The sequence below is a fragment of the Caretta caretta genome, chromosome 8 (genome assembly GCF_965140235.1).
Source record: "Caretta caretta isolate rCarCar2 chromosome 8, rCarCar1.hap1, whole genome shotgun sequence".
In the NCBI taxonomy this organism is placed as follows: Eukaryota; Metazoa; Chordata; order Testudines; family Cheloniidae; genus Caretta; species Caretta caretta.
Genome location: NC_134213.1, coordinates 58185601 through 58213377, shown reverse-complemented (window position 1 = coordinate 58213377; position 27777 = coordinate 58185601). Strand labels below are relative to the sequence as shown.

Genomic DNA, 27777 nt, shown 5'->3' with positions numbered 1-27777 from the left:
ATTGGGCCTGATTCTGTTGAGAATCAGGAGTAATTCCATTCAAGTCAGCATGTGTAAAAAATTATAATGGAGATTAGTGAAGCCTACTGCTTGTATGTACAGAGACAGAATCCAAGGCTGTGGAAATGTACATCAAGGGGAAATGTAAAAAGCTACAAGACATACCCATCACTGTCCAATATTCACCATTCCCAGGAGCTTTGAGAAGCATTCTGCTACCCATCTTTGCACCACTGCAATCTACAACTGTAACATCAAGGCATAACAGGCCCTAAAGAAGGAAAGAGACTCATTCATTTCCACATGTGCTATTCAGATAGTCCTGTGTGTTTAGAGAAATAGTGCTCCACCCAGTCAGACACTGGCAATCAAGTCTATTATTTGCCTCCCGTGCAAACTGTGTTAGTATTTAAGAGAGACTGGGGACTAGGACTCAGGTCTTGCTACGGACACACTGTATAAGCTTTGAAAAGTGAAATTCAAACCTCATCATGTGAGCTGGTGGTCACTTGGAAGTCAATTTAGGTTACGCAACACCTGGCATGATCAAACCCTACCTCTAAAATGGGTATAAATATCATGCTTTAAAGCCATCTTTTGATGTTTGATTTAAACAAAATTATAAGCCTGCAATGATATTGTAAATACAAAAGGTTCCATTGTAAAGCATCTAGGCAACTCACTAGAATGTGAGATAATATTTCCAAAGTCCGAGAGCATTCCAGCTATACCCTAAAGCATGTGTTTTGATGACCCTTGTTACAGAGACTGACTCTTGTGTTTTACATACTGTATAGGTGAGGTTTTTTACTGTGTTAAGTATGGATAATGCGGTGTCTTCCTTTATTTCAATCTCCATCCATTCTGAATATTCAGCATGGCGCTGGTGTAAAATAATTGCTACAGTATTTAATTTAAAAAATTAAAAAATTTATTTAAATTTAAATAAAAAAATTTAAAAAAATCTGTCATGTCTAAGTGTCTGGCAAGTATTTTATGGAACATTTGATTACAGCTGCTTAGTTCACATTTGGACGTGGTAATGAGGATAGGATTGACCAATGTATACTGACTGCCAATATGTTACATTATACTGTGTTTCGGGCATTTATACATTTTCCAAAAATGTACACATGTATGACTAAGTAATCAGGAATTGATGCTAACCACTGGCTGACAGGGTATGCTGTCTATATGTCACTGCCTCAATTATTTAGGGACTATGACAGAATATACTCATGTTCAGACCCCACACACTATTGTAATAATGTTTGTACAGAAGTATGCTTTGTGAGGTATCATGAAAAAACACAACTTGCTGATCAACAGCATGGCAAAATTATATGTAAAGTTATAAACATCTGAAATTATAACTGAAGTATATTTTTCCCAGATAAATCTGGGGAATGGCTAAACCAGACAAAGGGCAAGCTGATGCCCCCTCCAGGTGTCAACAAGATTGAGATCATTACCTGCTAAGTGGCCATTCTTTGGCAAGGCAGGGGACAGAGAAAAAAAAAAAAAACAGCAGAAAAAACAGCATGGTGTTTCCTCTCCTTACCAGGCAGCCTGTTACCTTGCTCCCAGCTGGAAATGCTTCTCAAAGCAGTGGACAGAACTATAAAGAGGGGCAGACACCCCCAAGATACCCCTCCTCTCTCTCTCTCTCTCCCTGTCTGTCTCTGCACAGCACCTAAAACAACAAACGAAAACAGCCAGTGAACTCTGGGTTGGGGAAAGGGGTGTCCAGTAATCTGCTGGAGCATGTAGTGAGAAGTTTTCCTTGAATCTAATATAGTTTGTGGAGTTGGGCATTAGTAAATGTTTTATCCTTATTTTTCTTGTAACAGTTTTTGACATTTATGACATTACTTATCTTCACGTAAAAACTTTGTAGTTAATCTTGTTTTACTGTTTTATCAAATCCAGTGTGTTTAAATTGGAGTGTTTGGGTAACTATTTAAAAGAAACTAGCATGTTATTCCCATAAAGTAATAAGTGACTTAATATATTTGTCCTGTCCAGGAGACGGCTGGGCAGTACAGGACATACATTTCTGGGGGGAAGATCTGGAACTAAGGGTATTTTGGGGTCACCCTGCAGCATAATGAAGGCTGGTACGAGCCCAGGCTGGTATGAGAACGCGCGCGCACACACACAGAGGTGGGAGTGACTTAGATATGGGAGGCTGTTTGTGAGCAGGCCAGGTTGGAGGCTACAGCAGCAAGACACTGTAAAGGGCACCCCACGTTATAGGGCGGGGGTGACAGTCTCCCACTAATCTGATTGTTCCCTGGTATATCACAGGGATATGATCTAATTCAAGGCCACAGCTCCCAATGACGGTACTGGGCATGAGCGCATCTGCATGGGCGCTTCTGTGGGAAGAGATGGTTCATTTATAAGATTATTTCTCATGTTAGACGTTTGAAGTTAAACCTGAAGCATAATTCAGTCATTTTCCTCTTCTCTAAGTAAGAGGTTTTAGTACTAACAGTACAGAAAAAGGTTGCTCAATTTTTTTTCATGAAAAATCCAGCATTTATCTAGAAAGCTCAATCTCAGCCTCATCCCTCTCTGTAACAGAGATGGGGTGAAAATACCACCTGAGGTAACTACTCCCGAAATCAGGTTGAATATAAAAGCTTACTCCAATCAGTAAGTGGTTTACCAGATCCAAGTTCTGCTAACATGTGAAAAATGACCACACCCCCTGGCACTAAGATCTTTTGCACATCTAAAGAACAAACAGCTAAAGGTTCTTTAGAGTTTATAATCTCTCAAAGAGGCAATATCATCAACTGGTGCAAATTATCTGAGCCATGTCTATTATGAAGGAAACCAACCTGATTTATGTGTATAACATATGAGAACTTCATCCGGTCGCATAGCGGAAGCTTTAGCTAAAGTCTTTCCATCACAATTGATTAAAGAAACAGTACTATGTAGTAATTACTATGTAGGATAAAGTCTCTGCTAGATTTAGGTATAAGTGTAGTTATAACTTCTTAGAGCAGATGGGAGAGTATGCTCATTCTTGGCCTCACTGAACGTGTTCAGCGATGTAGGTGTTAGAGTTTCAGAGAGCTTTTTGCAAAATTCAATTGAGAACTCATCTGCACCAAGAGTCTTTCTGACCTTAATTTCTCTTATACGCTGAGAGTGTGCTACTATTTCTAGAGGGATATCTAAAAAGTTTCTTCTGAAAGGCAAATTTGTGACAATCTACGGCATCGTTATTGATTCCCTCTTCAGCTAAATATAGTTATGAATAAAACTATTGAAATTTATATACATCCCAGTCAGATATTAATTTATTGCTACTATCACAAACAGTAGAAATCTTATTTTGTTAGCCTTTTGCTTAAGTTTGTATGTCAAAAGCTTGCCAACTCTCTCAGATTCCCAGAAGTTTTGCTTCAAACAGAATAAAGCAACCTCATCCTTTTGGGACAGAAGTTTTTTGATTTCATATCTTAGATTGATAAGGGTTCTGAGTTTCTCTGGGGCGGGAGCAGAAGCATCGTCTACACCCAACGCCTGGATTTCCTTTGCAAGAGTATCAATGTTCTGTTCTCTCCATTTCTTTTTAAAGGTAACAAAGAGAAATGATCTCTGACGAAGGTTTTAAAGTCTTCCCCAAATGTGGCACCTGATGAAGCAGTGGGAGCATTTGTTTTAAGAAAGTTCTAGCTTCTGCTGGATAGAAACAACAAATGTATCAAAAAGCAGACAGGTTTTTAATTTCCACATTTTATTTGGGGTGTGTACCCTGAAGGCTTAACAGACACATGCATAGGAGCGTGGTCAGATATAACAGAAGTACCAATGCCACAGTCAGTAACAAAATTGACCAAGTCTTGTGACATGAAGAAATAGTCCAATCTTGAATATGTTGAATGAGCTGCAGAAAAAAAACAAACAAAAAAAACCCCACAAACTAGAGTCTTCCACTGTAGGTTACCTAAGTTCCACATACCTCGTAAATCTAAATCAGCCATGTATTAAGTACCTGGCAAGTATTGGTATTTTCATGTGGAGATAGAGAAGATCAAGGACTGGGTCTAGAGCAGGGGTCTCAAACATGCGGGCCGCGCTGCATCCCTGCTCCTCCACCTACCTCCCGGCATTTAGAACTTTCTGGGGGGGAGGGGAGGTGGCTGAGGAGAGGCGGGGCCAGGGCGGGGATTTGGGGAAGGGGGTGGAGTCGGGCAGAGGTGAAAGTAAGTTGGTACACCCAGTAAGCGTACCAGTAAGAGCTGGTGCCCCATACTGGGACCAGCTTTCCCAGAAGGCAATTTAAAGCCCTGGGGTAGTGGTGGCGGGGCTGCGGCGGGGATTTAAAGGGCCCCGGAGCTCCAGCCGCTGCTACCGCCCCGGCCCTTTAACTCTCCACCTGCCCTGCTGCCGAAGCCCTGGGGTAGCAGCGGCGGCGGGGTTCAGGCGAGGATTTAAAGGGCCCTGGAGCTCCAACTGCCACTGCCTCCCCAGGGCCCTTTAAATCCCCGCCAGAGCCCAGCTACCAAAGCCCTGGGGTAGCGGAGGCGGGGCTCCCGAGTGGATTTAAAGGGCCGGGTCGGTAGCATCGGATGGAGCCCTGGGGCCCTTTAAATCCCTGCCAGAGCCCCCCCACCCCTACCCCAGGCTCAGGCGGGGATTTAAAGGGCTCGGGGCTCCAGCAGCTGCTACTACAATGGAGCCCCAGGCCCTTTAAAGCTCTGCCAGAGCCCCAGGGTAGCGGTGGCAGCCTGGAGCCCCCAGGGCTCCTCAGTGATTTAGAGGGCCTGGCGCTCCGCTGCGGTAGCAGTAGCTGGAGCCCTGGGCCCTTTAAATCGCCCCCGAGCCCTGGGGCTCCCAGCCGCCTCTGCAGCTGGTAGCTCAGGGGTGATTTAAAGGGCCCTGGACTCCCAGCCACCACTACCACAGCTGGAACCCTGGCCCTTTAAATCAAGATTTAAAGGGCCTAGGGATTTAAGGCCCTGCCTCTTCCGGTTGAGGCCACGTCCCCTGCTCAGGACTCTGGTGTACCGGTAAGTCCTCTAACTTACTTTCACCCCTGGAATAGGGGCAGGGAGGTGTGGCCTCCTTTCCCACTTTGGGAAAGGGGTTGGAATGGGGCTGGGGAAGGGGAAGGGGTGGGAAGAGGCGGGGCAGGGGGTGTGGCCTCATGGACTAGATGAGCAGTCTGAGGTATGAAGTTCAGCATGTATGATTCTTTGCTTGGAGTAGTTGGGAAGAATGTTTGTTAAAAGTGGCAACATATTTTATATGAATAGTTACTTTAAAAAGTTACTGCCAATACAGCTATGTTGATAGACTGTTAGTGTAGATCATCATCAGTGTTACTGACCACATAAGGAATAGTTATAGGTGTTTATATTTTATTAAAACCCCTCTTCGCATTACAGTTTTTAAAAAGCTAATACATTGACTTTTAATAGCATACTATATTACTCTTCTTTTTTTTTTCATTTTTGACTATATTTTTGTACCGTTGTATGAAAAGGTTTCAGTGATGTGGCCCTCAGGCCAATGTATTAGTCCTCAGGTGGCCCTCGTTGTGATTAGAGTTTGAGATCCCTGGTCTAGAGTTTCATTAAAGTCTTCAGCTATAATAGGATGATGGTTATGGTTAAATTTTGGTCATGGGTATTTTTAGTAAAAGTCACAGACAGGTTAAGAGTCTGAATTTTTGTCTATTGCCTGTGACTTTTACTAAAAATACCCAGGGGTGGGGGGAGCCCATTGCAGGCTAACCACTGGCCCCCAGCCACTGCTTCTGGACGGGGGCTGACAGCTGGTCCAGGCCTGACGCGGCAGCAGGCTGAAGCCAAAGAAGTCACAGAGGTTCATTAAAGTCACAGAACCTGTGAGCTCTGTGACAGAATCATATCTTTATGGTCCATGGCACTGATACTCAAAAAAGTGATGAAAGATTTGGGATCATCCTGGTTTGGCCTGTACAGATTGGCAAAGAGGATTACAGAATTGCCAATATCAGCCTTGATGAGAGTAAATCTGTCCTCACCGTCAGACCTTGTGCTCAGAATATTAACATTCAATGTTATGTATTAGTATAGCAACAACCCTTGATTAAGGATCAAAGCAATTAGCAAGTGAGAGGCCTACCCAATCTGTTAAATTTAGAAGCTTTAAGTTCTGTCAACTGTGCCTCCTGAAGCATGGCCATGTCAACCTTCTCTTTGTTTAAGTATTGAATATACATCTCTCTTTTAATAGGGTTATTAAACCCCCTTATACCTGAGGAAACAATTATCAGAGCCATCATTGTTAAAATATACCAGATAAAAATATAAAGTCGCTTTGTGAATAAATGAGAAACTGCTAATTTTCCTGAGCAGCATACAGTTCTTGCATATGCAAGCAGCAAAAATTATATAATCCGGGGCAGGGTGTCACTTCCCAATACATGTTCTTCAGGGGTGGGAAGAAAATTCCCAGCATGGAAGGGTAACATGGGTGTGGGGGGCAGAAGAAGGAATTAACTAATGGAAAACATAATGGACAGAGAAATATTCATTAGTACCATACAATCAAGAAGAATCAGTTTAAAAAAAAAATACAACACCCAGAGAGGGCAGCTAGATCAAGTAAAACTTGGAGATCCTCAGTCCCTAGGGCCCCAAATAGTATTACTAAAGCAATCACCTATTATCAACAGAACCTTGATACACTAGTCCATAAGGAAGCACCATCTAATAAAGCAGTGGTAGATTTTACATTGATGCTCCTTTCCCATGAGTTAAGGCAATAGGAAGTGCGTTCATAGTGACCCTTTAAGGAGGTACTAACATATCAATATCAAGAGGAGCCTAGCAACTTGTTTAGAGCAGCAATATGAAATCTTAGAGAGCAATACATAAATCCCATATGCTTGAATTATCCCCTAGGACAGGGTGGGCAAACTTTTTGGCCTGAGGGCCACATCTGGGTGGGGAAATTGAATGCAGGGCCATGAATGCACGGCTGGGGGAGGGGGTTGGGGCTGCGGAAGGAAGGAAGTGCGAGGTGTGGGAGGGGGTGCAGGAAGGGGCTCCGGGCAAGGGGTGGGGGCGCTGGAGTGTACAAGTACGGAGTGTACAAGGGGGCTCAGGGCAGGGGGTTGGGGTGAAAGTAAGTCAGTGGGGGCTGGTACAGCGTACCGGTAAAAAGTGGCTGCCGGTAGCGACCCCTACTGCCTTACTTTAAAGCGCTGCCGTGGCAGTGCTTGAAGTACCCTGCTTAAAGCGCTGCTGCTTTTGTGCCCCGTCAGTGGCCCTGCCGGGTCGCGGCAAAGGACCCTGCTTAAACCACTGCTGCGGTAGCACTTTATCATCGCTGCCCCTTTTGCCCCCCCAAGTACGCCAACAGCAGGGGGGAGAGGCAAAAGGAGCAACTGCCCCCAGGCCGGCGCTTTAAAAGGTCCCGGGGCTCCGGCTGCTGTTACTGTAGCGGCAGCAGCGGCCAGAGCCCCAGGCCCTTTAAATTGCTGCTGGAGCCCCGGGCGGTGCAGACCAGACAGCCTGGAAGGGCTGGCTGGGGGGATGCTGACCCCACCCTCCAGCCCCGCCCCTTCTGCCTGAGGCCCCACCCCTTTCATGGGGGACAGAGCCCCCATACTGGTAAGTTTTCAGTTTTACTTTCACCCCGGGGAGGGTGAAGAGGGGGCTCAGGGCAAGGGGTTGGGGTCTGGGGTGCAGGAGAGTTTTGGGGGTGCAGGCTCTGGCCTGGCGCCACTTACCTGGAGTGGCTCTGGGGTGGCAGTGGGGCTAAGACAGGCTCCCTGCCTGCCCTGGCCCCACACCCTGCTGCTCCTGGGAGCGGCCGGCACCACATCCCTGAAGCCCCTGGGGGATGGGGAGGCAGAGGGCTCCGCACACTGCCCTCGGCTGCGGGTACCTCCCCTGAAGCTCCCATTGGCCGTAGTTCCCCGTTCCCAGCCAATGGGAGCTGCAGGGAGTGGTGCCTGTAGGCAAGGCAGCGTGCGGAGCCCTCTGCGCCCACCCCCTGCCAAGGGTTGTAGGGATGTGGTGCCAGCCACCTCTAGCACTGGCGTGGGGCCTGCGACGCCACAGGGGTGGGAGTCCCGAGGGCCGGATCCAAAGCCCTGACTGGCCGGATCCAGCCCGCAGGCCGTAGTTTGACCACCCCTACATTAGGATGTCATCTCTTGCAGGGAGGAGTTTGCAGATTGAGGTACTTTTCTGCTTCCTGAGGTAAACTGAATGATAATATTATCGTCTTGCCGTTCTTAATATGGAGCACTGTTGCATATTTAATAAAATACTTTGAGTCCCTCTTCTTGCCCAATTGTTTCACTTGGTTAAAAGCTGCCTTCATTGTAATCGCAGCACAGGCATAATCTCGGGTGGGGAGGAAGCAGTATTTTAATTGTTGGTTCTCCCCATAACCTTTCCCTCCCCCCCCGGACTTCCGCAATATATGCTCCTTCATTGTATATTTCAGGAACTTCAGAGTCAGTGCTCGAGGCTAACCTCCAGGAGCTGGTTTAGGAAAAAGGGTGAAGTGTGCCCATTCCATATCTAAATGGACATCTAGCAGCAGATTCAACAACTTAGTATAGGGATGAATTCAAAGGGTTTACCTTTCTCTATTCCCTCAGATAATTCCCAAATCCTGATATTACATCATTGTGAATGGTTTTCTAGCTCAAGCAGCTTGGTCTGAATAGTCTTGATATAATTAGTTCTTTGTAACATGTACTTTGTCCTCTTTGAGATCATCTTCCACTTCAGAAATTCTGTATTCTGATTCACCATCCATCTGGAAAGAGTCTGCAGTGCACTCCAAATCCCAGTCATGGTGGTCTATAAGGTGGGAACTGTTGATTAAATTTCAACAGTATCTGTAGCCATCTGTTGTAGTACAGCCATCAGCTCTGTCCCATCAGGCTCAGGCACCATTTTGTTTCTGGAAGGGGAGGCAGATCTCTTTTTTCAGTGCGTTTGTATTCAGAGAGGAAGATATAGAGCTATAGGGCATCTTCTGGGGTTCCAGTGGTCAGGCACAATATTTCTTAGGTTGGATGGTGAGGTTTAAGGTAGGATGTTTGGGGATTTCCTGCAGGCCTGCTTAGCACTCAAGCAACCTGAATCCACCTTGGTCACAGCAACCTCTGATGTCCCAGGTATTGCCTACTTTAATTTTCACATTAGCCACCTGCAGGAATCAGTCAGTCACATGGAGCAGATAGAGAACCTATAATACTGTATTCAGTTATATGGTCCACAACAATATTTATAGCCACTGACTGACAGTTTTCTTTGAATTTGATAGAATCCTCATTTTCCTTCCTAGAGTGGATTCAAAGAATTCTGATGTTATGGCTCTACTATTGGTTATCTTAAGTCATGCCATCTTTTACATTACTTGACTTTTAGTCAAGGTTTTAAGGCCATCTTAGTTTCAGATGTTAAATTCCTCTTGCTGAACAGCCTACATATCCACTCAACTGAACTTGTTTTTCAAGTCTCTACTCAGTGTTCTAGCCCTGTAAGAGGACTTGCATCACAGTTAACAAGAACTTCATAAAAATAATCCAAAAATCCACAAGGTCAAGTTCTATCCATGACTGATACCAAAATATATGTCATTCATATTACATAGTATAGATCTTTATATTATGCTAACCTCTCCTTGCATGCTCTGATCAGCAGTGAAATGGTTAATTTTGACATTTAAGTCAACAGCCCACTGAGATGAATGGGAAAAGTTCACACTTTTGATGTTGTTTCAGGCAGACATTGCCACACTAGTTTACACTTGATTTACATTGGGAAGAGTTTGAGATTTCATTGTTGTTAAATGAAGGCTTCGATTTGGTAGCACACTAGATGGTAGGCACAATGAGAAGCATGACTCACCAAGACAAAGCAAACCTGATCAGTGACTCCAGTAATGACGTGATAAATTAGTAAAACTACATCTTTCAAAAATCCTGCATGAATGAGGAGCCTGCAGAGCAAAGAAAGCCAGCATTTTGTCTTCTATGTATGTTGTATATTGTTTAGAGTTCTGCTAGCTAATAATTGTAAAATCCATGTAAAGTTTTAGCTGAATCTGTCCTCAGGGCCAGCAGCTCTTTTGAGACATCTGACTGCAAAGCCAGCTAGCTCCACCCACCTATGTGCTTTGATCTTCAGGTGACATGTCTGTTTGGATCTTCTCCAAGAAGTGATTTACATGGTATATAGCATTTCTTACAGACTTAAATTGACATTTCCTTATTGTTAGGATGATTTCAACATGTTGCTCTACCAGGAAGAAAAATGTCATTGTTGATGTTCTTGCTATGAAAAAAGTACCATCTCCAATATGCCCCAGAACACATCAGGCTAAATGTTTAATTGTAGTGAAACTTAAACCATGTTCTACATAGCTGCATCTTGGCAAAGTATAGTATTAGACATTTGCACCATGAAATTTTTAAATGATACTTACTGCAGATAAGTTTGTCCTTAATCAGTGTACAAAATAACTGAAAGCCATTGAACATGTGCGTTAAGAGTTAAAAACATCTTTAACCTTTGCATATTGTCCCTTAGAAGCAGGAATGTTTCAGGATTCAGGACATGGTAGGATATTCTGTACGTTCTCTACTGCAAATTCTTAGAAAAAGGAAGATGCAGAGTGGCGAAGAAGCCCTGTGTTAATTTGTTTTCCTGCATCTGGTTTGCAATATTACTAAGATGTGCCAAGACAGACTTGAGACAATATGGGACAGATCAATTTGAAGAACTTATGGCACGATAGCGAAGAATCTTAAGATGCTGTGAAGTTAGAATAGGTTCATGCTATCAGAACTATGACCTCTGGTTTATGATTCAGACTGTCGTATCAATAGTTTTCAATACTAAAAGACCAGAAAACCTTTGTGCAATGGAGGCGAGGTTGGGTCCAAAATAAAGGAGGCCTTTTGAGATAAGGGAAGTTTGAGAGATCAATGCATCCATTCTTTGAAGTGAAGTGTGGTACTGTAGGTTATGAAGATGTTTAGGGAGACATAACAAACCTCATCATACTAATGAGGCACTTAGCTAGGCATTACCCTCAGAGGCTTTAATCATGTTACTAGATAGTGGCTGAGAATCTATAACAGCGCTCTTATTAGTGCAGGGTCAAGTGTCCTCAACTCCCTGTCTTGTTCACCACTTTTAATCTTTCTTTTACATACAACACTTCATCTATGCTATGCAAGTTGAAGCCCTCGAACATTCAAATGTGTACAACTGTATCATATGTTCAACTGAAGTCGTGGACATTAGTATTGGCCATGAGACAGCTACAATAAGTGTAAGATGTAAAGCAAAATAGCATTTTTCTTTCTAAGTTAATTTTCTGTATACAGTATGATAGCACCCGTTAGCATATGCCATTAACATCCAATACATGTATAACAGTGTCGGTACTTGTACCAAACACAATGATCTGTTAGCTTTGGAATAGTAGATAAGTGTTTGCTATTCCCCATTGGCTAGCTTAAAAGATTTGCCATCCTCAGAAGCTCTTTCAAGTGTTACTTGTTTTCAGATGGGAAGTTCAACACACAGGACTCTTCAGGAGGCGTATTTGACATACGTGAGCTGTAGAACATAAAAAGGCAGCAGGCAGGTTCTAAAATGGAATCTTACTGATGTTCTAAATGATATTGAACCTCCAAGAGTTATGCCATTCTATAATAAATAAGCTATACCAATACATACTCTTGTTTTATAAATCGCCTTTTAAAAACTTTTTAAAAGACACTTTCTAAAATTTGTAATCTTCCATTTGGTAAGTTTTATTCTTTGTAATCGTAATTAATGGGGCTTGACTCTCCTCTCACACCAGTGTAAGTCACAAGTGACTCCACTAAAGTCAGTGGAGTTAAAGACCTCTAGGCTAAAGTTTTGTAAAGTGTGTGACACATTCTGTACCTCGTGGGAACACCCTACAGCCCCATGTTGATCCTTGTAATATAATCGTGTAGTATCTAATGCAAAGTTTGTCATGTCGGGTGTCTTCAGAAGGCTCATGGTGTACGGAGCATAGTTGTTATGGTAATGTTATAGGTTGTAATTTCATGTGTATAGTTATGAGGCTGAAAATGTGTTCTCATGGCTTAAAGCAAGCCCAGGCAAAAACTCTCCAGAAGCAGAGGGGCAGTTCATACCTCATCAGGGCATGTATGGGACAAACCCAGCCCAGCCTCCCAGGAACAAAGGACACTGGGCTAGGCAACAACAACAGGTCTGTTGGGCTCTCGAGTGAGTCACCCCCCTTCCTTTGGTCAGTTTGGGACTGCAATGGGGTAATGCTCACCTGACTCTGAAGGAGGTGGGGGGACAAAGCCAAAAGGGAAGAAAGGGAGAGACATTTGCCATGCTCTTCCTCCTCAATCTACAGATATCCCCACCAAGCAACTAAAGCGCTGATCAAAGGGGAGAGCCTGCCTGAAGGGCAACCAGCCAGCCTGTGGTAAGAAGCATCTAAGTTTGTAAGGTTAAGTCAGATTTGGTCAAATGAAATAAAAGCAAAATGCATTCTAAGCTTATTCTTACCAGCTTAGGTTAAAAACTTCCCCAAAGTACAAACTTTGCCTTGTCCTTGAACAATATGCTGCCACCACCAAGCGTTTTAAACAAAGAACAGGGAAAAAGAACACTTGGAGACATCTTCCCCCAAAATATTCCCACAAGCCCTACACACACCCTTTCCTGGGGAGGCTTGAGAATAATATCTAACCAATTGGTTACAAAATCATCTAAGACCCAAACCCCTGGATCTTGGAACAATGGAAAAATCAGTCAGGTTCTTAAAAGAAGGATTTTATTAAAAAAAAGAAAGGTAAAAATCATCTCCGTAAAATCAGGATGGAAAATACTTTACAGGGTATTCAGATTCAAAAACACAGAGGATCCCCCTCTGGGCAAAATCGTAAAGTTACAGAAAACAGGAATAAACCATCCTCTTAACATGGGGAAAATTCACATAAAACAAAAGAAACTAATCCACCTTGCCTGGCTTACCTATACTGGTTGCAATATTGGAGACTTGGATTAGGATGGGTTGGAGAAGATGGATTTCTGTCTGGCCTCTCTCAGTCCCAAGAGAGAACAACCCTGTAAACAAAGAGCACAAACAAAAACTTCCCCCCGCCCCCAAGATTTGAAAGTATCTTGTCCCCTTATTGGTCCTTTGGGTCAGGTGCCAGCCAGGTTAGCTGAGCTTCTTAACCCTTTACAGGTAACATGATGTTGCCTCTGACCAGGAGGGATTTTATAGCACTGTGTACAGAAAGGTGCTTACCGTTCCCTTTATATTTATGACAGTATGTCTAAACAGCAATTAAACACCCACAGCTGGCTTCAGTCTCTTGGGGCTCAGGCTGAGGCCCTGTAAAATTGCAGCACACAAGTTCAGTCTCAGGTTGGAGCCTGGGCTCTGGGACCCAGGGAGGCACGTAGGATGACCAGATGTCCCGATTTTATAGGGACAGTCCTGATATTTGGGGCTTTAATCTTATACAGGTGCCTATTACCTCCCACCCCCGTCCCGATTTTTGACACTTGCTGTCTGGTCACCCAAGAGATAGGGGAGGGTGGTTGTTACAGAGCCAGAGCTCCAATCTGAGCCCGAAAAAGTGCACTGCAACATTAGAGCCCTGGAAGCCCAATTCAGCTGACCTGGGCCAGCCATGGGTGCTTAATTGTTCTGCAGACATACTCTAAAGATGTTTTTGAAACAATTTATATTTATTCTACAAATTACCAGGACACTTCGTAAACGCCTCTTAACACAGTTGTACTGAAGTGCCTTGGTCTATACTTTCAGGGAAATCCTGCCTTTTCAAAATGCACATCTTGCCAGACAAAAGCCATGGTAGAGCAGATTTAAGGTTGAGCACACATATTTAATTTAGAGTAAAATACATGACAGGGATGAGGCAGTTATTCTAAAATAAACAAACATTCTCAACCGAGAAAGTCAGGTAGATTAAACATTTAAAATAAAATCCAAGCAGTTAAAATATGGAAATCCACATTTAAGGTACTCAACCTTAACTTTACTGTGCAGTTGTGCTGTGCAATGACCATACAATGGTTATTGGATGGATATTGGTGCTTGTGGTCCCAGATTAAATAAACTTGCCACCCATACACACAATTTTCCCCTGTGGGGTGCCTGAAACAGAGTTTTGGAGTAAACAGAGATACTGTGAATTTGTGTTTGTTTTTTTTTTTAATTAAATTAAATTAAATTAAATTACTAAAATGTACTAAACCTTAACTGCATCTTAACATTAGTGTCTAGGAATTTCCTTGTTTTTTTTTTTTAAAGAAAAACACAAACATGAATACTAAAGTAACTCAAAAGTAATTATTGCCATGTAATATTTCTAATTTGAAAATATGCTTTACAAGCTTTAATTCTTTTCTGTTTGTTTATTGAGGTTTTTTTAAACATTTTAGCTTTGGGGGCCAGACTCACCAGTACAATTTAGGTGCTGTATGCCACTCTGGAGCAGCACAAAGCAGCAGAACATTCTGGATTTACAGGTATTATGCAACATCGGACACTTTGAAGCAAGTTGAGCATTTAGCCTACTTCCCTCCCTTCCACATCTGCCTGTGTACACTAACCCCAAATTTCCCCTTCTCCTTTTCTCCATGTTTCCATGCACACGACTACACAGTTGTCTCCTGTAGTTAGCCAAAACAAAAATGGAATTGATTGAATACATCACCCTCTCTGTATCTTACTCCACTGGTAAAGAGGGAGAATAACTGAAAAGTGGCTGGACAGAAAATGTGTGCACGTCTATTAGAGCTGGTCAGCATTTTTCATTTGAGAGACTCAATGGGCAAATGGCCTGTTTACAAAATGAAAGTTTTTATGCAATTTTTTTTTATTTTATAATTTCAATGAAAAACCAAAAACTTCTTCCATTTTCAGCTTTTCATTGAAGAATTAACGTGACTCTTTTGTCCTTCAGAAATTCAGGAAAAATGCTTTTTCTGACTAGCTTAAATTCCTATCCATTTTATGTATTTCTATAGAGCGTGTGCACACACGCATTCCTGGTCATTACTGTAGTAACTGAGCTACAAAAAAATCACAAAAATCTTGGCTTTATTCTCAATACCCTTTTTTAAAGTAGCGGTATTATCACCTATTTACAAAAGGGGAACTTTGATACACAGAGATTAAGGCTCATCTACATAGGAATACTTACCTGCATAGTTATCCAGTAAAACTCTGCACATGAACATATTTATCCTGGAATAAGAGGACTCTTCCCCTCCCCAGTTTAGCTGCAATCCTGTTCAAAGCAGCATCAGGTGAACTGGAAAAGAGTACTCTTATTGCAGGATAGAGCATTCACAACCGGGAGTTTTACTGGTAGAGCTATCCTGTTAGCTAGGCCACTAATTTTCCCCACTTATTCAAGCCCTAAGAGATTTGTTGAATGTCACAGGTGCTGGAGTCGACCTGCACCACCATGATGCCATTTTGACAGAACCAGTTTCTAAAGCAGAACTGTGCTTCAAAAGTAAGTTTACACTGGGATTGTCTACACCTAAAATGCTACAGCAGCACAGTTGCACTGCTGCAGCGCCTCACTACCGACACTGACAGAAGGGGTGCTCCCATCAGCGGCATAAGTAATCCACCTCCGCAAGAGACGCTAGCTGGATGGAAGGATTCGTCTTTCTGTACACAGGGATTTAGGTCAGTGGAACACCACATCTTACCAACATAGTTAAAACAACATACTTTTCTAGTATAGACCAGTCCTCAGTGGAAGCAGAGGTGGTGATGCAGGAAAGAATAATAATAATAAAAAACAAAAACAAAAAAACAGAAAATTACCTAAGGAGACACTATTGATAAAAATACTGCCACTATTGAGGAGAATGGGGATTATGGAGGAAAATGTTTTAATGTGAGTATAGCTAAAAAGGAATGGATGCAATGTGTGCCAGGGACTACAAGAAACTCAAGAGCTTAGCAAGCTTAAAGAGATTTTGTATTTCACAGTTGCTGGTTTTTCCTCCTGTATCTGCAGGGTTAGGAACACAAAAAATTAAAAGAAGCAAATAAGACAGAGTAAAAAGTAGTCTTAGTCTGTATTAGAAATGTGATCTCACACACTTTTTAGCTGCAAACATCAAACATGATCAAATAAAGGAAAACAAGATTTGTCGCCTACCACCACATATCATGCCTTTCAATCCTATCTTGTTTAAACACTATTTGTATTCTTCTGTTCATTTCAGGTGCTCATGTAGCTGTAGATTTACTGTTACAGCTACAATGCCAAAGGTTCAAAAAGTCTGAACAATTTCAAGGCCAAACATATCTGTTGCAATGTCAGACTATTAACAAACTAGTAAATCAGGAGCCATTATTAACCCAGATGATTTTGCTCAGCAAGCACCATGATTAGTGTCTCTCAGAAAGCTAATATGTCAAGCACAATAGTTACTGTATTTCAGAACTTGATCTCTCAGACTAACTGATATTCATTGCAACCAATAGCTTTTCGAGCAGGATGGTTATGTGCAGCTATTAAGCATTCACCTGCCAACACTGAAGCCCAAAATTTCCACCCTTCAGCAACAAAGCAGCATAATCAAAGGCATGGAGCCCAATCCTGACACCCTTATTGACCTTGATTTCAGTGAAACTTGTTGAATAGGGTACTCCTCACTGTAAGTAAGGGTGTCCATAATAAGGAGGGACCTTTTGCCATGCCTGAAACAGGTATTCCTCAGATATTCCTCTTCTTTTAACTAGGAACTTTATTTAGGTGGTCAAATCGCGCTTGACAGTGAAAAATGATCCTTACTAGCATGGATATATTTAAACAGCTATTTTATTCTATATGACAGATAGATCGTGCAATCAATAGGAAGATCCTGAAGTCCCTGCACAGTCTGATTGTCCAAGAAAAGCTTGTTTCATTTCAGTACATTGAGTTTGAGTTGGTTCTTATTTGCTCTTACCCCATCACCAGCTGCTGTCCTTTTGTAATTGAGAAACCAAAGCAAACTTCTTCCATCCCAAAGAGGACTTGATTAGGTCCATAATGCAAAGAATGAAGGTTAAAATTAATCCTGAAGAGGTACAAAAGAAAAAAGACTTAGCACTGAAAGATATAACAGCATTCAAAAGAAAGCAAGAGACTCATTACAACAGAATAGTCTCTTCCTTTCCCTCTAGGGATGTTTACTAACTTTAGGTTATTTTTCAGAAACCTTTGTATTTATATTTTTTTGATTTATTCAGTAAAGAGGGATGCCTGTGACAATTAGCATCCCTGCCACACAGAACAATAATTTTTAAAAAAGTAATTTACCCTGATCACCAGCAGAATTCAAACTCCCTTTTACACAGAGCTAAATGGAACAGACACTTAATTGACATACAAAAATAAATATATATCTTTAAAAATAAAACTGAAGAGTATATTTAAAGCCAGAAGGTTGCATGGACTTTTTAACCAAGCAATTGTTCATATTCTGGGGAGAAAATGGATAATAAATGGAGCAGGTTTTGAACAATATAGAAAGCTCCTTCAGCAATTTATCTTTTCAAAATCTGAAAAGATGTTTTATTCATCCATCTTGGAACTATACTCTGAGTATTTTTTTTTTAATTTATGCTATACGGTCTCTTAAACAAATATAGTTGACAATATTTACAAAAGAAAACTGCACTTTAATAATCCTGGGATTGATTCATGTTTGGAAAAGTAAAAGCCTCAAGTCAAAAGGACAATAATAAAGCCTATAAACATTTGTAAACCCCTGTTTATGAGATTATAGAAAAGGTATAGTGTTCTTTACAAGTTTGGAACAGTATTTGGTTGCTCAAGTTTGTAATATAAAGGTCTTCCAAAGAAGGTCAAATTTGTTCATTAAGACATATATAGAGAGAGATCTCTTGAAAGGTGACAGTTTATAATGCTACTTTGCACCACATTGTTAAGGCTGAACTTGGAATTCTGGGGGCAAACACAAATAATCAATAGATTTGATGTTAATGGGAGTTTTGTATAAAAAGCATGCCGGATTGGGCCCCAAATTCTCCATTTTTATATCCCATAAAATCATCATCGTTCTACCTTAAATATTATGTTATGTAGTTGTTTTATTTAGTGTAGGTACTAACATAATCTAGTGGATTAGAAGATTAATAGTTGACTGCCACTTTTCAGATTTCAGGTCCTCCCCTGATAACCAGCTGGAATCAGGAAGAAAGTGGCTCCTACAGTGTAGCGTTGAAGAACTAAACCTCCTAACTTTGAAATCTAAGAATGAAATGGACAACAGCCAGTCAACCAACTTCTTATGCAATGCTGTCAATTTACCATTGAATACCTACAGGTTTACTAAAAACAACATAACATATGAGAGAATAACTGTGTCTTTAGGCCAACTCACCAGCCAATGCATTATGTAACATTCCCAGCAGCACCAAGATTTCACTCCCTTTTCTTCCATGTTGAATTTATTTCTCTAAAACAAAACCATTCAACAGATGAGCCAAGTCCTTCCCTTTCCCTACCCCTAGCCCTACTCCCAGCAAGTGACTAGCCACTTGTAAGTATCCTTCTCAACTGATAGGACTGTTGCCCTACTATTTAAGGCTGCAGATCATGTGGTCCTACCACCCGATCCCTGGCCTCAAACACTTCACCAGGGAGACAGCTAATCAGAGATGGGGCTAACCCCAACTCTCTTAAAGGGCCCTAAAAGATATTAGATTATAATCCCATTACATGTTTTAGAATGATTGTAATTAAAGTGACTGTTAATCCTGAATCTAAATGTACTGTCTGTGAAATACGTTGTCTTTTTCCTTTACTCACCTAGACTGCCAAACCTTCTCAGTCACATACATTGGGTGGCAAAAATGAATTATGTCATGTGAATGACAGCAGGATAAGGCCCATAAAATTTGATGTGTGTCACAGAAAGCACCTGCAGACTGAATTAAAGACAGAGGCAATTAATTGCATTCACCCTCCAGCCAATAAAATAAACAGGAAGACAAGGAGGACATGCTTTATTCCATCAAAATTTAATTGTACCATTATTTTATCCATCTCTTTACAGGCCTAGATAATAATCTTTTCAGATGTGTGTCTGCCAGATAAAATCAATCATTAATTTATAATATATGCTGTGTAACCTGGTTCTCTTTCCCAACCATCAGTTACTGAAATTACAGCAAGAAGCTAAACCATAAATATTATATGCCATCTCTTCAAAGTGCCTATATTGCTTACAGCTATTAATCAACTTGCCTCCTTTGTTGATTGTAGTTGTCTGATTTAATTGTGTCTATTAATTGTTTGTTTGGCATCAAGACCTTAGCATTAAACATCAACAGATGCAACTGACGCAACTACTAATGGCACCTGGAGCCTGGTTTATGCTGAGCACTTTAGTTTTCTATTTCTGACTTGGGAGAAAGTGGGCAGTGGAGTTGTTCTGAAATCTAAACAAAAAACAAAAGAAAATTACATCTGGAGAAAGCAAGTAAACTTAGAAAGCAAAGGGGCCACTGAACCATAGCTGTGCAATATACAGGTCTGTACTAGCTTGGCTCCACCAGCTAGAGAGGGAAGTGTTTTTCATTACATTAGAAGATAGGTAAAGGATAGTGCCTGCAGTGACTGGAAAGGGAGGATTTGGGTTCAGTCCCAGCACAGAACTGAACTCCTAGGTACTCACAGATTTATGACTGCATAAAAACGTAAGGGAATCTTTTTTAAAAGGGCCCACAGAGAGTCAGATACACATTTCTCAGTTGACTTTTAACAAGAGTTGGACGCTTAATTCCCCTAGGCCTTCTTTGAAAATGCGAGTGTAAGAGCTGTTATTTTTCATAGTTAGATTCACAGGGCCCGAGTCTCATTCTACACCACTCCGGCAATGTGAGGCAGCCATAAAGTGGGCAAAAGTGACAGTTGCATACACTTTTAGGCTCTGCACACTGTCAGTGCAGTACAAAAGGGCCTGAGTATAAATGAGAATCTCCCATAGATTTTTAAGGCCAGAAGGGACTGTTGTGATCTAGTCTGATCGGCTGCACAATACAGGCCAGAGAACCTCAGCTGACTTGGGAGAAAGCAGCCAGTTATTCCTAACACCCAGTAACTTGGTTGAACTAGATCTTTTATAAAGACATCCAATTGTGCTTTAGAGACTCTGTTTGATAGAGAATGTACCACTTTCTTGGTAAGTAGTTCCAATCATTAAATTACCCTCCTAGTTTAGCATCTTATTTCCAGTTCAACTTTGCTGACTTTATTATTATTACTCCTACCCAAGGCCTAATCAGGATTGGAACCCCATTGGATGAGGTACTGTACATACATAAAGGGAAACCAAGCCTGTGTGAAACATTTTAGAATTCAAAAAGAGACAGAAAGAAAAGCAGACGAAGGGCGGTGTAAAGGACTACAGCATTCAAGCAAAAAGGCCATGATACCAATTGGCACATGCCCTGTTTGATCCATGTCCATTTTTTGGTACTGATTTGTTCACAGGTTTATTTTACTTATATTACAAAAGCTCAGTATCATGTGTATATTTTTCCTGGGGACAGTTTTGGGTGGAATGGGGGGGAAGAGAAGAGAGTATGGGGACGGGAAAGGGGAAATGAGTGCAGGGGGAGGAGGAGGAGGGCGGCTAAAGGCTGGGATGCAGGGGACCAACAAGTAATGGCAATTCAGCACATGGGGGGTAGGGGGGAATAAGGGGGAATAAGGAGCAGTCCAGAGTCCAGGTTTCAGGGAATGATGATGTCAGGGGCCTGTGCAGACTCTTTTTGGCTTAAAAAGATTAAAAAGCCCTGACCTACCCTCTGAAACCTTGTCTTAGCAAATGCTGGCTTGTTTGGGAAAGGTTCACCCTGGCTCTGGGATCTCCATAATTCACCCCTGTGAGCTCCTCCAGGACTTGTGGTAGGGCTAAGCAGGTGGTGAGAGAGGGCACAGGACCACAAAGATTAGGCCACTATTCGAATCCTCCTCTACTACTAATCCTCCTGGCTAGTATCACTTGTGCTAAAGAAGAATCTCTACTAATTCCTATGACACATGGTTGGGCACTTGTGATTGCATCTGTTAGAAGACTATGGTGTGCATGTGTGTGCGCACACACACACACACACACACACACACACGCCAGTTCACCACTATAGGGCCTAGGACATAGTGTAGTAGTTCTTCAGCCATGCAGCAGAGGACAGTTGTGCACATATACAGTCGGCATTACAGTAGTGTATTATGATCACTATTGGGACTGGCAATCTAAATTCCGGGCACCCCAGGATGCAGAACTGTCTTTGAAAGACATATCTAAAAGTTTTACCTTTTTAGCGGAGAACATTTACCTTAACACTGTTTCTATTAACTTACCTCCAACCCCTAGTATGTGCAGAAAATTGGGATCCCTATTCAAAATCTAACTTATAAATCCTTTAAAAAGCAAGCAAACTCTTTACAGTTAATCCACAGAAATATTCATATTTTCTTCCCAAATACTTGAATTGCATTTTTGCTATTTCCCAGCAAGATTTAATTCATGCATAATTTATCCAAATACTTCTCACACCATTAAGACATTAAGTATTCCATCCCACTAGACATTAAACAGTGAATTTCAGAAGTGAGATGAATTGCTGAAATTTCATTTTGCTTAATTTGAATAAGGCTCTAAAGTAATGCACAGATCATGTTTGCATGAACAACTGAAAGGCCATGGATGTCACGGAGGTATCTTGAGAGCCAATTAAAATCTTCTATAAAATCATTATGCTGAAAGGAAGCATTGTAATCCATATTTTTACAAGTTTATAAAAACTTGTAAATTATATTGAAATAGCTTACTACCTCCTGCTGGGTGATATCAACTGCATCCGAAGATGTTGAAATGAATGTGCTCGCTAATTTCAGAAACTGTTTGATATTTACAAGAGATTTTTTTAAAGGGTAAATATCACAATGCTGGTCACTTCGAATTAAAGCTTTACTGCTATTCTTATTGGCCTGAAAAAGTTATAAGACAAAAACTTTTCAAGAAAGAGAGTCACATAGGGATTTTGAAACTTTCCCTCTTCTTTGCTCATTCATTTTTAAAAGTTTTACTTTCACTGAAGGATTTGAACTTTGCTTTTATTTGGGTCTCTCAGCCAGATTCTGAATTCACTTACAGTGGAGTAAATTGAAATCACTGCAGTTACACCAGCATAAAACCTATGCAACAAGATGAGAATTAGCTCCTGCCTTCTAATTAACTAGGTCCAACAATGCATCACATTCAACATTTTTGGGGTGGGGAGGAGAAGTCCTTGTGTTTGAAGGATGGAGGACTCAGGAGATTTTGAGCTCCCTCCTCTCAAATGCAGCTGAGGACATGACTCTACAACATTCCTGGGGATTCCCTGATCCTGTGGCTGCTGTGTGTTGAGCTAGTCCCCAAGCACAGGTAAGAGCAACTTAGAGATCTCTTGGGCACAGAAGAGCCTCTGCCCTGTCCACTGTGGCAGGAGACCATAATGCAGAGGATGAGGTGTGCAAAAATAGCTTTAAGCCACCAATCCACACCCTATATCCTGGCAAGCTACGCGCTTGGCCAGTTCCCTCATGTAAATTAGAGATGCTTGAGAGCCACTTTGACTTCTGCCATCTGCAAAGAGCCCCAGAGGGCCAGTACAGCAGCTGCAGATCACAGGGCCCAGGAAGGACTTGGTCACACCCCTTTTCACTAGCCATGGTTCCTATAGCAGCTGCCAGCAGGAGAACAGTGTAAGGCCTGGTCTATGCTACGAGTTTAGGTTGAATTTAGCAGCATTACCTCGATTTAACCCTGCACACGTCCACACAACAAAGGCCTTTTTTTTTTTTGTAATTAAAGGGCTCTTAAAATTGATTTATTTACTCCACCTCCGATGTGGGGATTAGCACTGAAATCGGCCTTGCTGGGTCAAATTTGGGGTACTGTAGACACAATTCAACGGTATTGGCCTCCAGGAGCTATCCCAGAGTGCTCAGTTGTGACTGCTGGAGAGCACTCAACTCAGATGCACTGGCCAGGTACACAGGAAAAGGCCCACAAACTTTTGAATCTCATTTCCTGTTTGGCCAGCGTGGTGAGCTCACCTGCACAGGTCACCATGCAGAGACCATCAGCACAGGAAACCATGCAGTCCCAGAATCGCCGAAGAGCTCCAGCATGGACCGAACGGGAGGTACGGGATCTGATCGCTTATGGGGAGACAAATCCGTGCTGTCAGAACTCCATTTGAAAAGACAAAATGCCAAAATATTTGAAAAAATCTCCAATGGCATGAAGGACAGAGGCTATAACAGGGACCCGCAGCAGTGCCACGTGAAAATTAAGGAGCTCAGGCAAGCCTACCAAAAAACCAGAGAGGCAAACAGCCGCTCCGGTTCAGAGCCCCAGACATGCTGCTTCTATGATGAACTGCATGCCATTCTAGAGGGTGCAGCCACCACTACCCCAACCCCGTGCTTTGACTCCATCCAAGGAGTGGGAGGCAACACGGAAGTGGGTTTTGGGGGCGAGGAAGATGATGATGAGGAGGAGGTTGTAGATAGCTCACAGCAAGGAAGCGGAGAAACCGGTTTCCCCAACAGCCAGGATCTGTTTATCACCTTGGACCTGGAGCCAGTACCCCCCGAACCCACCCAAGGCGGGCTCCCGGACCCTGAAGGTGGAGAAGGGACCTCTGGTGAGTGTACCTTTGTAAATATTATACATGGTTTAAAAGCAAGCGTGTTTAATGATTAATTTGCCCTGGCATTTGTGGCCAGTACAGCTACTGGAAAAGTCTGTTAACGTGTCTAGGGATGGAGCAGAAATCCTCCAGGGACAAAGCTTTTTTCTGCTGAATTGCTAGCATTCAAACAATGCCGGTGTTTGCTGGCATTCAAACAACATCCATTCTTTATCTTTCTATGTTACCCTCAGGAGAGTGATATCATTCATGGTCACCTGGTTGAAATAGGGGGGTTTTAGTAAGTGGACATTTAGAGGTGTCTGTTCCTGCTGGGCGGTTTGCCTGTGGCTGAACAGAAATCTTCCCCCCTGTTAGCCATGTGGTGGTGGGAGGGGTGACGCCATCATCCCAGAGAATTGGGTGTGTGTGTCGGGGGCAGGGAGGTTAGCTGGGTTTCTGCTGTACGTTAACCTGGAAACCGCAGCCCCTCCTTTTAAATTGCCAACCCATTTTAAATGGCCAACCCAACAGCTACTTCATATGGGAAATGAGGGTGCTGCTGTTTGAAACCATTCCCACATGTTATGAAGGTTAAAGAAGCCAAAAGACTGTGGCTTACCATGGCTGCCTGAAAGCCGAATTCTGTTGCCCGGCCCTGCATGAGTGATCTCTCGCACCAAACCGGCTTACCCTCAATAAAAGGCAAAATGCAACCTTGTAATGAAAGCACATTTGCTACGTAATGTTAACAGCAAGGTTTACTGTGAAAGAGCGTACCCATTGTTCTGTAAAATGTGTCTTTTTAACTACCACTCTCCCTTTTTCCCCCCTCCACCAGCTGCATATGTTTCTCCTTCCCAGAGGCTAGCAAAGATTGGAAGGCAAAAAAAAAGTACTCACGATGAAATGTTCTCTGACCTCATGCTGTCATAGAATCATAGAATATCAGGGTTGGAAGGGACCCCAGAAGGTCATCTAGTCCAACCCCCTAGTCCTCCCACACTGACAGAGCACAGCAAAATATGTGGAGGCAAACAATCTCAGAGTGCAGGAAAACACAATATGACTGCGAGAAGAGGTGGCGGGTTGAAGATGGTAGGTGGCATCAGCTTGCTGAAAGAAGGCAGGAGTCAATGCTCAGGCTGCTGGAGGATCAAACTCATATGCTCCAGAGTATGGTTGAGCTGCAGGAAAGGCAGCAGGACCACAGACCGCTGCTACAGCCCCTGTGTAAGCAACCGCCCTCCTCCCCAAGTTCCATAGCCTCCTCACCCAGACGCACCCAAGAACACGGTGGGGGGCCTCCAGCCACTAGCCACTCCACCCCAGAGGATTGCCCAAGCCACAGAAGGCTACCATTCAATAAGTTTTAAAGTGCTGCGTGGCCTTGTCCTTCCCTCCTCCACCACCCCTCCTGGGCTACCTTGGTATTTATCTCCCTATTTGTGTGATGAATTAATAAAGAATGCATGAATGTGAAGCAACAATGACTATTGCCTCTCCAAGTGGTGATCGAAGGTGGGAGGGGAGGGTGCTTAGCTTACAGGGAAGTAGAGTGAACCAAGGGGGGCGGGGTTTCCATCAAGGAGAAAACCAGAATTTTCACACCGTAGCCTGGCCATTACTGAAACTGGTTTTCAAAGCTTCTCTGATGCGCACCGTGCCCTCCTGTACTCTAACCGCCCTGGTGTCTGGCTGCGCGTAATCAGCAGCCAGGCGATTTGCCTCAACCTCCCACCCCACCATAAACATCTTCCCCCTTACTCTCTCAGATATTGTGGAGAGCACAGCAAGCAGTAATAACAGTGGGAATATTGGTTTCGCTGAGGTCTAAACGACTCAGTGAACTGCACCAATGTGCTTTTAAACGCCCAAATGCACATTTTACCACCAATCTGCACTTGCTCGGCCTATAGTTGAACAGCTCCTGACTACTGTGCAGGCTGCCTGTGTATGGCTTCATAAGCCATGGCAGTAAGGGGTAGGCTGGGTCCCCCAGGATAACTATAGGCTTTTCAACATCCCCAACAGTTATTTTCTGGTCTGGAAAGTAAGTCCCTTGCTGCAGCTGTTGAAACAGACCAGAGTTCCTGAAGATGCAAGCGTCATGTACCTTTCCTGGCCATCCCTCATTGATGTTGGTGAAACGTCCCTTGTGATCCACCAGTGCTTGCAGCACCATAGTTAGGGAATCCCATTGCAGCAAAGCCATCTTCTATGACCTGCACATTTCCCAGAGTCACTACCCTCGATATCAGCAGCTCAGTGATTGCATTGGCTACTTGCATCACAGCAGCCCCCACAGTAGATTTGCCCACTCCAAATTGATTCCCAACTAACCGGTAGCTGTCTGGCGTTGCAAGCTTCCACAGGGCTATTGCCACTCGCTTCTCAACTGTGAGGGCTGCTCTCATCTTGGTATTCTTGCGCTTCAGGGCAGGGGAAAGCAAGTCACAAAGTTCCATGAAAGTGCCCTTATGCATGCAAAAGTTTCACAGCCACTGGGAATCGTCCCAGACCTGCAACACTATGTGGTCCCACCAGTCTGCACTTGTTTCTCAGGCCCAGAATCGGCGTTCCACGCCATGAACCTGCCCAATTGACACCAGGATGCGCACATTGCAAGGGCCCGTACTTTGTGAGAAGTCTATGTCCATGTCCTCATCACTCTCTTCACCACGCTGCAGTCGCCTCCTCCTCACCTGGTTTCGCTTTTCTTGCAGATTATAGTTCTGCATATCCTGCTGGATAATGCGTGCGGTGTTTATAGTGCTCATAATTGCCGTGGTGATCTGAGCGGGCTCCATGTTTCCAGTGCTATGGCGTCTGTGCTGAAAAAAAGGCGCGAAAGGGTTGTCTGCTGTTGCTCTGACGAAGGCAGGGGCGACTGACAACATGGCTTACAGGGAATTAAAATCAACAAAGTGGGTTGCTTTGCATCAAGGAGAAACAGAATGGCTCCCTCAAAGATAGAACGCAGAACCCTGGGTTTAGCAGGCTGTTGATTTCACGGAGGGAGGGAGGGGGGAGAAAATGAATACAAATTAATACAAAACAGATCTGGTCTATTTCTTGTTTTGATCAACTTCATCTATCTTTATACATCTTGCTGGCAGGAGACGGTGCAGTATGACTGCTGGCCATCGTCGTCTCCTGGCTGCTCACCAGAAGTCGGTGTAGTACGACTGCCAGCAGGACTGAATCTCCAGTAGATGAAACTTAAAAAGGGAAATAACCTGGCTGAGTCACTCCCGTGTCTTCCCAGGCACCCCTGACTGACCTAGCCGAGGTCGGCTAAAAGAGCACCCAGGAGTACGGCAACGACGGCTACCAGTCATACTGCACCCGTCTGCTGCCAAAAGACAATGAGCTGCTGCTGTGTAGCAATGCAGTACCGGGTCTGCTAGCACCCAGGAGACATATGGTGATGGTGAGCTGAGCGGGCTCCATGCTTGCTGTGGTATGACGTCTGCACGGGTAACCCAGGAAAAAAGGCGCAAAACGATTGTCTGCCATTGCTTTCACGGAGGGAGGAGGGAAGGGGGGGGCCTGACCATATGTACCCAGAACCACCCGTGACAATGTTTTTGCCCCATCAGGCATTGGGATTTCTACCCAGAATTCAAATGGGCGGCAGAGACTGTGGATTAGCTACCCACAGTGCAACACTCCAGAAGTCGATGGTTGCCTCGGTACTGAGGATGCACTCCGCCGACTAAATGAGCTTAGAGCATTTGGGGGGGGGGGACGGACACAATCGACTGTATAAAAAAAGCTTTCTACAAAACCGCCTTCTATAAATTCGACCTAATTTCATAGTGTAGACATACCCTAAGAGGCATTGCACAAGCCCAGTGTTGCCAGAAGTGCCCCCTGCACTGGGATTATGACAGTTTTAGGGTTGATTTGCACCAGTAGTGCCAGAGAAATAGGCTACACCTCACACGATCAGGTCCAAAATAACTATTTTAGTTTATTTTTATATGATGACAATTAGACTCGTAGGTAGGCACTGAC

The 27777-nt window shown here is 43.2% G+C and overlaps 1 long non-coding RNA gene across 1 annotated transcript in view; it reads right to left on the bottom strand.

The window, feature by feature from the left end:
• The window catches only part of LOC125641004 (uncharacterized), a 392392-nt gene that overhangs the window by 132965 nt on the left and 231650 nt on the right, over positions 1-27777 (bottom strand). The window contains exons 3-7 of the long non-coding RNA XR_012669657.1: positions 18878-18996; positions 18450-18524; positions 17010-17120; positions 13029-16063; positions 1562-1693 (exon numbers count right to left, since the gene is read on the bottom strand). This is a non-coding gene — a long non-coding RNA (uncharacterized LOC125641004). The remainder of the gene's footprint in view (positions 1-1561; positions 1694-13028; positions 16064-17009; positions 17121-18449; positions 18525-18877; positions 18997-27777) is intronic.